The sequence below is a fragment of the Lipotes vexillifer genome, unplaced genomic scaffold (assembly GCF_000442215.2).
Source record: "Lipotes vexillifer unplaced genomic scaffold, Lipotes_vexillifer_v1.1 scaffold1195, whole genome shotgun sequence".
NCBI lineage: Eukaryota > Metazoa > Chordata > Mammalia > Artiodactyla > Lipotidae > Lipotes > Lipotes vexillifer.
The window spans coordinates 367,520-375,240 of NW_006774543.1; positions in this window are offsets into that span (position 1 = coordinate 367,520).

Here is a 7,721-nt window from a genome sequence, read left to right on the forward strand (position 1 = left end):
GATAAAAACAATAAAAATGTACTAGTTATGGTTTCTCCACACTTACTTCCATGGAGTAGTTTTGTAGGAAACATTAAAAAAAGGGTCATATGGGGTGCTTAATTTTCCGGTTTGGCAATGACTCAGAAAATCTTTGTTTTAAACAATTAAGTCATTTTCATCCTTGCCAATGCACACTTTAATTAAAGTGATATCAATGAAGGTGATACAGCCTAAAAACAACATTACAGTGGATTTAATGTTCACTGCCTTCTATACTGTTTAGATTGGGATAATTAAACCTGGCATATTTATTAAAGGAAAAAAAACCACATCAATTTAAGATTACTCTTCAATGAATTTATTTGGTAGTAAAATCTTTAACATTAAATATTTAAAACAGCTTATGAATATATTTTATTCCCTCAAATATACTAATGAATTTTTAATACTAAACAAATGTTCTATTTTATTTCTTTTTTTGGTATATGTGTGTGTCTGTTTTGTTCATCTAACCAAGACTATGTGTTAGTTTAAAATTGATTTCAGCAGACTCTATTTATAACTCATAAGAAACCTTAAGATGGATATATTTTTTTTCTGTATAGGTGAAATAGTAAATCCTGACTTCACAGTCTTTAAGACTAAATGAAAGGAGGATTTAAAAGAGGGTCTAATATATTTATAGGCCAAAGACTGTGAAAGTCATGTCCTCAAATGCTCTGCCTTTTTCAGTGGAAAGCTTTCTTGCTTTTAAGGATTAAGATATTCATGTGAAATCTTCATTTCCCTTTGCTAGACTCAAATTCATGCTCTCAAACTGAACTATTTTAAGTAAGAGTCTGTAAAGTATCTTGCCAGAATCTAAATGATATTTCACAATAAGATCATGAATTAATCTTGTTTGAACTACATAGAGGGCCCTTTCATAACACCATGCTTTGGGGGACAGTTTCAGCTATCATGGGCCTGCTTTACATTAAGGTGGCCCTCTGTAATTTTATTCATGATTTGTCTTTTCTCTTTTGGCCTCAATATTTTATCTTAGTTTTTTTTAATTTTAATTTTATTGGCATATATTTGGTTTACAATATTGTGTTAGCTTCAGGTGTACAGCAAAGTGATTCAGTTATACATATACATATATTCATTCTTTTTTAGATTCTTTTCTCTTAGAGGTTACCTCAGAATATTGAGTAGAGTTCCCTGAGCTATACAGTATGTCTTTGTTGGTTATCTATTTTATATATAGTAGTGTGTGTATGTTCATCTCAAGTTCCTGATTTATTTTTTCCCCCGACGTTTCCCCTTTGGTAACCGTAAGTTTGTTTTCGATATCTGTAAGACTGCTTCTGTTTTGTAAATAAGTTCATTTGTATCATTTAAAAAAAAAATTAAATTCCACATGTGAGTGATATCATATGATATTTATCTTTCTCTGTCTGACTTACTTCATTTAGTATGATAATCTCTAGGTCCATCCATGTTGTTGCAAATGACACTATTTGTTTTTTATGGCTGAGTAATATTCCATTGTATATATGTACCACATCTTCTTTATCCATTCCTCTGTTGATGAACATTTAGCTTGATTCCATGTCTTAGCTATTGTAAATAGTGCTGCAATGAATATTGGGGTGCATGTATCTTTTCAGATTATGATTTTCTATGGATATATGCCCACGAGTGGGATTGCTGGATCATATGGTAGTTCTACTTTTAGTTTTTTTGTTTTTGTTTGCATGTTTGTTTGTTTTGGCTATGAGGCTTGTGAGATTTTAGTTCCACAACAAGGGATTGAGCCTGGGCCCTCGACAGTGAGAACACAGAGTCTTAACCATTGGATTGCCAGGGAATTCCTTACTTTCAGTTTTTTAAGAAAACTTCATACTGTTCTCTATAGTGGGTGTACCAATTTACATCCCCACCAACAGTATAGGAGGGTTCCCTTTTCTCTACACCCTCTCCAGCATTTATTGTTTGTGGACTACACTGTACCTCACTGTAGTTTTGATTTGCATTTCTTTGATAATTAGTGATATTGAGCATCTTTTCATGTGTTTTTTGGCCAACTGTATGTCTTCTTTGGAGAAATGTCTATTTAGATCTACCCATTTTTTGATTGGGTTGTTTTTTTTTTGATGTAGAGCTTCATGAGCTGTTTGTTTATTTTAGAGATTAATCCTTTGTCAGTCACTTCACTTTTAAATATTTTCTTCCATTCTGTAGGTTGTCTTTTGTTTTGTTTATGGTTTCCTTTGCTGTGCAGAAGCTTTGAAGTTTAGGCTCCATTCATTTATTTTTGTTTTTATTTTCATTAGGAGGTGGATCGAAAAAGATATTGCTGTGATTTATGTCAAAGATTGTTCTGTCAGTGTTTTCCTCTATAGTGCCTGGCCTTACATTTACGTCTTTGACCCATTTTGAGTTTATTTTTGTGTATGGTGTTAGAGAATGTTCTAATTTTATTCTTTTAGATGTAGCTGTCCAGTTTTCCCAGCACCACTTATTGAAGAGACTTTTCTCTATTGTGTATTCTTGCCTCCCTTATTGTAGATTAATTGACCATAGGTGTGTGGGTTTATTTCTGGGTTTTCTATCCTGTTCCATTGATCTATGTTGCTGTTTTGGTGCCAGTACCATACTGTTTTGATGACTGTAGCTTTGTAGTATAGTTTGAAGTAGGGAGCCTGATTCCTCCAGCTTCATTTTTCTTTCTCAAGATTGTTTCAGCTATTTGGGGGGTTTTGTGTATCAGTATTTTAGACCCAGCAGAGTTTAATACATGATTTGTGCTTTTATTATTTATGTTTATATTTTTTTGAATATATATATATTTTTGAATACAATAATAATTTTTAGAAGCAATTATTATGAATTGCTTCTAAAATTGAATATTCATTTTTCCTGCATATTCTTTTCTTCTTAGTTAGGAATATAACACAGCTGTTTTACTCTCTTAAGTATAGATAGCTACTGAAGACAAGAAACTTTCTAAGGATAGTCATCCCAGGTAAATGATAAATCAAGGTCTAAATTTCTTTGTTTTGATTAGTGTTGTTCTTTAACACAGTAAATTTTATTAAATCTCTATTAATTTATCAAATAAATTAAAATGTAATCATTTGTCTTATTTTTGGAACTCAATTGTTTTCTTTAAAAGGAATATATATATATTGTGTATTTTTCTCACTTTAATCATACTTACCTTTCATGTTACAAGACACTTGTATATATGGTCCATTCACTGGTGATTCCTGTACAAAAGGTCACCTGTGAAAATCTGTAATTAAACTATTAATATATCTAATTTTGCATTTGGAGGAATATAAGGAAAACAAAGAATATAAAGAACACTAATAGTAATAATAAAAACAATAACAACAATAAAGTAGTTTTTAGGGTTTTTTTGCATTACTTCAGTTTCTGTTATTTCATTATCTGCTTAATTCTAAAGAGGCTCAAGAATTAATTATATTTTGTCTTGAGGTACATAGTCATCATGACTGATTTATTAAATTCTTGCAACAATATGAACACAAATAATACTGAAAGCTTTATACTGGTATATTTGTTTATATTGTATATTTACTTTCTTCACGTTCTCTCTTCCACCTGTTCTCTCTTGAATCCGCTCCAATCATGCTATCTTTCTCGCAGTCTACTAGCACTGCTCTTGTCAAGGTTATTCGTGGTCTCCATGCTGATAAATCCACTGGTCAGTTCTCAGTGTTCATCTTACTTGATTTATAAGCTGCACTGATATGTTGATTGCTCCTTCACTTGTCAGAAATTTTCACTGGACTTCCAGAACAAAATTCTCTTAGTCTTTGCTTATTTAGTGGCTACCTTTAATCTCCTTTGTAGGTTTCCCCTTTTCTTCTTGATTTATTAATGGTGGAATACTCCAAAGTTGAGAATGTCTTTAAAAGTCTGCTCTTTGCTATCTGTGTTCTCTCTTGGTGAACTCATACAGTCTCAGGGTTTGAAATACCATTTGTATTCTGAAAATTCCAAATATGTCTTCAGGTCTCTCATCCTAAATTACAGATATACAACTGCCTACTCATCTCCACTTGCATTTCAAATAGATATCTCAAACTTAATATGTCCTGATCTTTTCCCCAAACCTTGCTTTTCCCTCTCTCTTCCCCTTTGGTGTTAATGGCAACTCCCTTTTTCCAGTTTTAAATATCAGAAACCTTGGGGTCACCCCTTTACTTCTGTCTTCCTCCTACATCCCAAATACATTTCTTCAGAAAATACTGATGGATCATCATATATATCTAGAAGCCAACTACTTATGTTACTACTGCAGTCCAAGCCATTATTATACCCTACCTGTATTTCCCCAATAGCTTCCAAATATTTGTCCACAGAAAGTCAATTCTGAACACAGTAGCCTTAGGGATCTTGTTTTATCAGGATAATGTCACCCCTGTGCTCTAAATCTTCCAAAGGCACTATTGTCTAAGATTACAAGCCAGTGTTTTTATAAAAGCCAATAAGACCTTACATGATATGAACGCTTTTGCTTCAAATTGTACTACTTTCCCTCTTTTTCACTCTCTTCTAGCCTTATTAGCTTCTTAACCCTTATGGACCACACCAACCAAGGTCCAATTTCAGAGTCACTGTGCTAACAGTTCCTGATGTCTGGAATGCTCTTCTTCAGATATCTGCAAGTCTCACTCCCCTAATTAATTCAAATTGTGAAGAAACTATTTGTCATAGTCTGTTCAGGCTGCTATAAAAATACCATATATCAAGTTGTTTGTAAACCACAGAAGTTTATTTCTCTCAGTTCTAGATGCTGGAAGTCCAAAATTATGGTGTCAGCATGTCAGGTTCTGGTGCAGGCCCTCATCTGGATTACAGACTACCGACATCACGTTGTGCCCTCATTTATCAGAATCAGGGTGAGAGAGTTCTCGAGGGTCTCTTTCATAGGACCCTAATCCCATCCATGAGGCCTCTACACTCGTGATCTAATCACCTCCCAAATTCCCACCTCCCAATCCCATCACATGGTGAGGTGAGGATTTCAACATATGAATTTTGGGATGACACAGAGATTGAACATAGTGACCTGTTCAGAAGCCACTGACATAATCGAGGCTAAAAATAAAGAAGGTAGACTTAAGCAAGGGCAGTGGAATTGGAAAGAGAGGGTTAATTTTTAGATACTGTGCAATACATCATACATCATTTCTTATTTTAGTGTGCATGGTACAGAGAGTAGAGGAAAAAATCAAATTAACCTTCATGAGAGCCTGACCATGTTGGTTTTTGCTTGTAATATGTAAACCTTGTGTCTGTTTAAAGGGACTGGCCCATAGTTCACTCTCCAATAAACATTTGATAAATTATCATATCAATTTTAACACACTAACTTTTCATAAAATAAAATAGGTCTGGTTAAGCCATAAATCATATAAATAGACTCTTGTATCACCACGACTCTAAACAAGATCTCAAAACAGTAGGTACTTAACAGTCCTTATAAATAATGATGAAAATTCTTTACTGATTTTCTCTCTAGATTTAGTATGATAAGCAATCTGGAGTCACTATGTTGAAGAGCATCTTAATCTACTCTAACACTGAAAATTATCATATCCCTTTTGAGTGCTTTGTTGAAAGGACTGTGCATGTGACCCTGACCATTATTTACCCTAATGATTCTAGCATTGATTACCCACTCTGTACACAGCAGATTCCTTCATTTTCTATCGACAGGAACTTTTGCACCGGGGTGTTTCCCTCCTCTGCGATACAGGCAGGGGAGCTAGGCTAAGCTCATGGTTGCTACCTTGATGCTTTGGTGGAGGAGGAGATTGGCTACCCTGATATTAGGGTATTTTTAGCACCTTCCATTTTCCTTCCTTTCCCTGGTTTTAATTAGCATTGGTGATTTAAGGCTGACTACATTTTTCATCCAAGTTTTTCTTCCAAGTCACTGATCAATAACTCATTAATGAAGCCAGAAGAAAGAGAACAGAGCATTCTGAAATGTCCACTACCACTCCCAAAAGCAAACAAATAAACATGCCAGTTGCTGTACTGAGGAAATCATTCAGCTAGCTAAATCATGCAGCTGCTATGAGAAAGGATAACTGATTTAGTGAGAAGGGTGCTAACATCCCTAAATATTCAATTCGATTCATAGTATTTAAAAGATAGCTTTAATGGCTATTAATATTTACATTATCATTTTCAATTTAACTTTCATGAAATGTTATAGTCTTAATAATACAGTTTTCAAGCTATAGTTCATCTTAAGAGCCATTAATTCACCCTTCTCTAAATAGAGTTCTTTAGAAGACCATTACATTTTGAATCTCCAAAGGAACAGAGCAGTGTGTGATGCATATCCTCAGTATTCATGCAGAGACTTGAGAAGGTCATTTACACTTGTGTGCCAGACATTTCAAAAATAAAGCGAAAACGTGGAGGTCTCAGTGCACAACACAGGGAATTGACCACTAGGTGGCAGAAGTGCTCCTTCAGCTCTTCTGCTTCTCTTGGTGTGGGCTGTAATTAGGTCAGTGTAAGTTAAAGTAGGGCTGAGAGATGAATAAAGTGGATTTTCTCCTCTGGAACACACTGCAGTTTAATTTCACTTCTTTCTACATTGTGCGATGAAGGTGGATTTAACTTTTAAAGGCAAAGAGACAAACCTCTGCCAGGATAAATGAAAAGACTCTGGGAGGGCAACTGGCATAAAACATAAAAGGAAGGAAATGCTTTCTGGCTGTTTTCCTAATTTTGATATTCGTGTCATCGTCAGAAATCATTTTCAGAGGTAAAGTGCTATATGTATTATATAAGGAGGGGGGTGACTTCTGAATCCTAAAGGGGCATGCTTGTGGGTGTAGATGTTAAAAATTTCTCCTACTGGTAGCATTAAATAAAATAAACTATTTTATCCTTGAAGCTGTTTTTCTAATTTTGCCAGCAGCCAGAAGCATTTTAATCTGAAGGGAAAACTCCACACCCCAACACAGATTTCCCTTTCCTGCTTGAATGAGTCACTAAGGAGGGAAGTGGTCCTGAAGGTGAAAGTTGAAACTGGGTGTTCTATTGAATGTTGTGTGTCAGGGGCTCTGGGGAGGACAGGAACCCCTCAAAAATGGGATCAGGCACTGTGGGTTAAGTAGCCCCAGTAGTTATCAGGCCACAGTTGGGGAGCTTCATTATCAAAGAGCATCGGGGGTCGCTTAGGTAGAAATGGTGAGGAAAGGAGAACAATCACAGGAAGATCTCTCCTTTCCCAAACTGCTGGTCATGGCCTCGGATAAGCAAAAGTCAAACATTTTTTTAAAGAAAATAAAGGCCAATAAGATATAAGAACAGGCGTAAGTAATCATGTTTCCTGATTTTAAATTCTCTAAGAGGTTGAGAGCATTCAGCTAATTTAGACTGTATTTTTTTTTTTTTTCCTTTGAATTACTGGTCATCTCACAGCAGTGAAAGGAGGAGAGATTGGCAGCCTTGAAGCTGCTCCAGAGGTAATTGAGGAAATAAGCTCAGATATGCTAAGGTTCTTCAAGTGATTCTTGGATTTTATAGAAAATGTTTAGGGTTGGACTTGAGAGTGCTTTCTCCTGACACCTCTTCAACATTGCCCTGTTGCTAATGTCTTTGTGTTTGTTACCCAAAGATTTGTTCAAACATATTGAAACTGGAAATCCACCTGGTTAGCAATACCTACTGTTTGTGCAGGCTGTTTTCCATCTGTA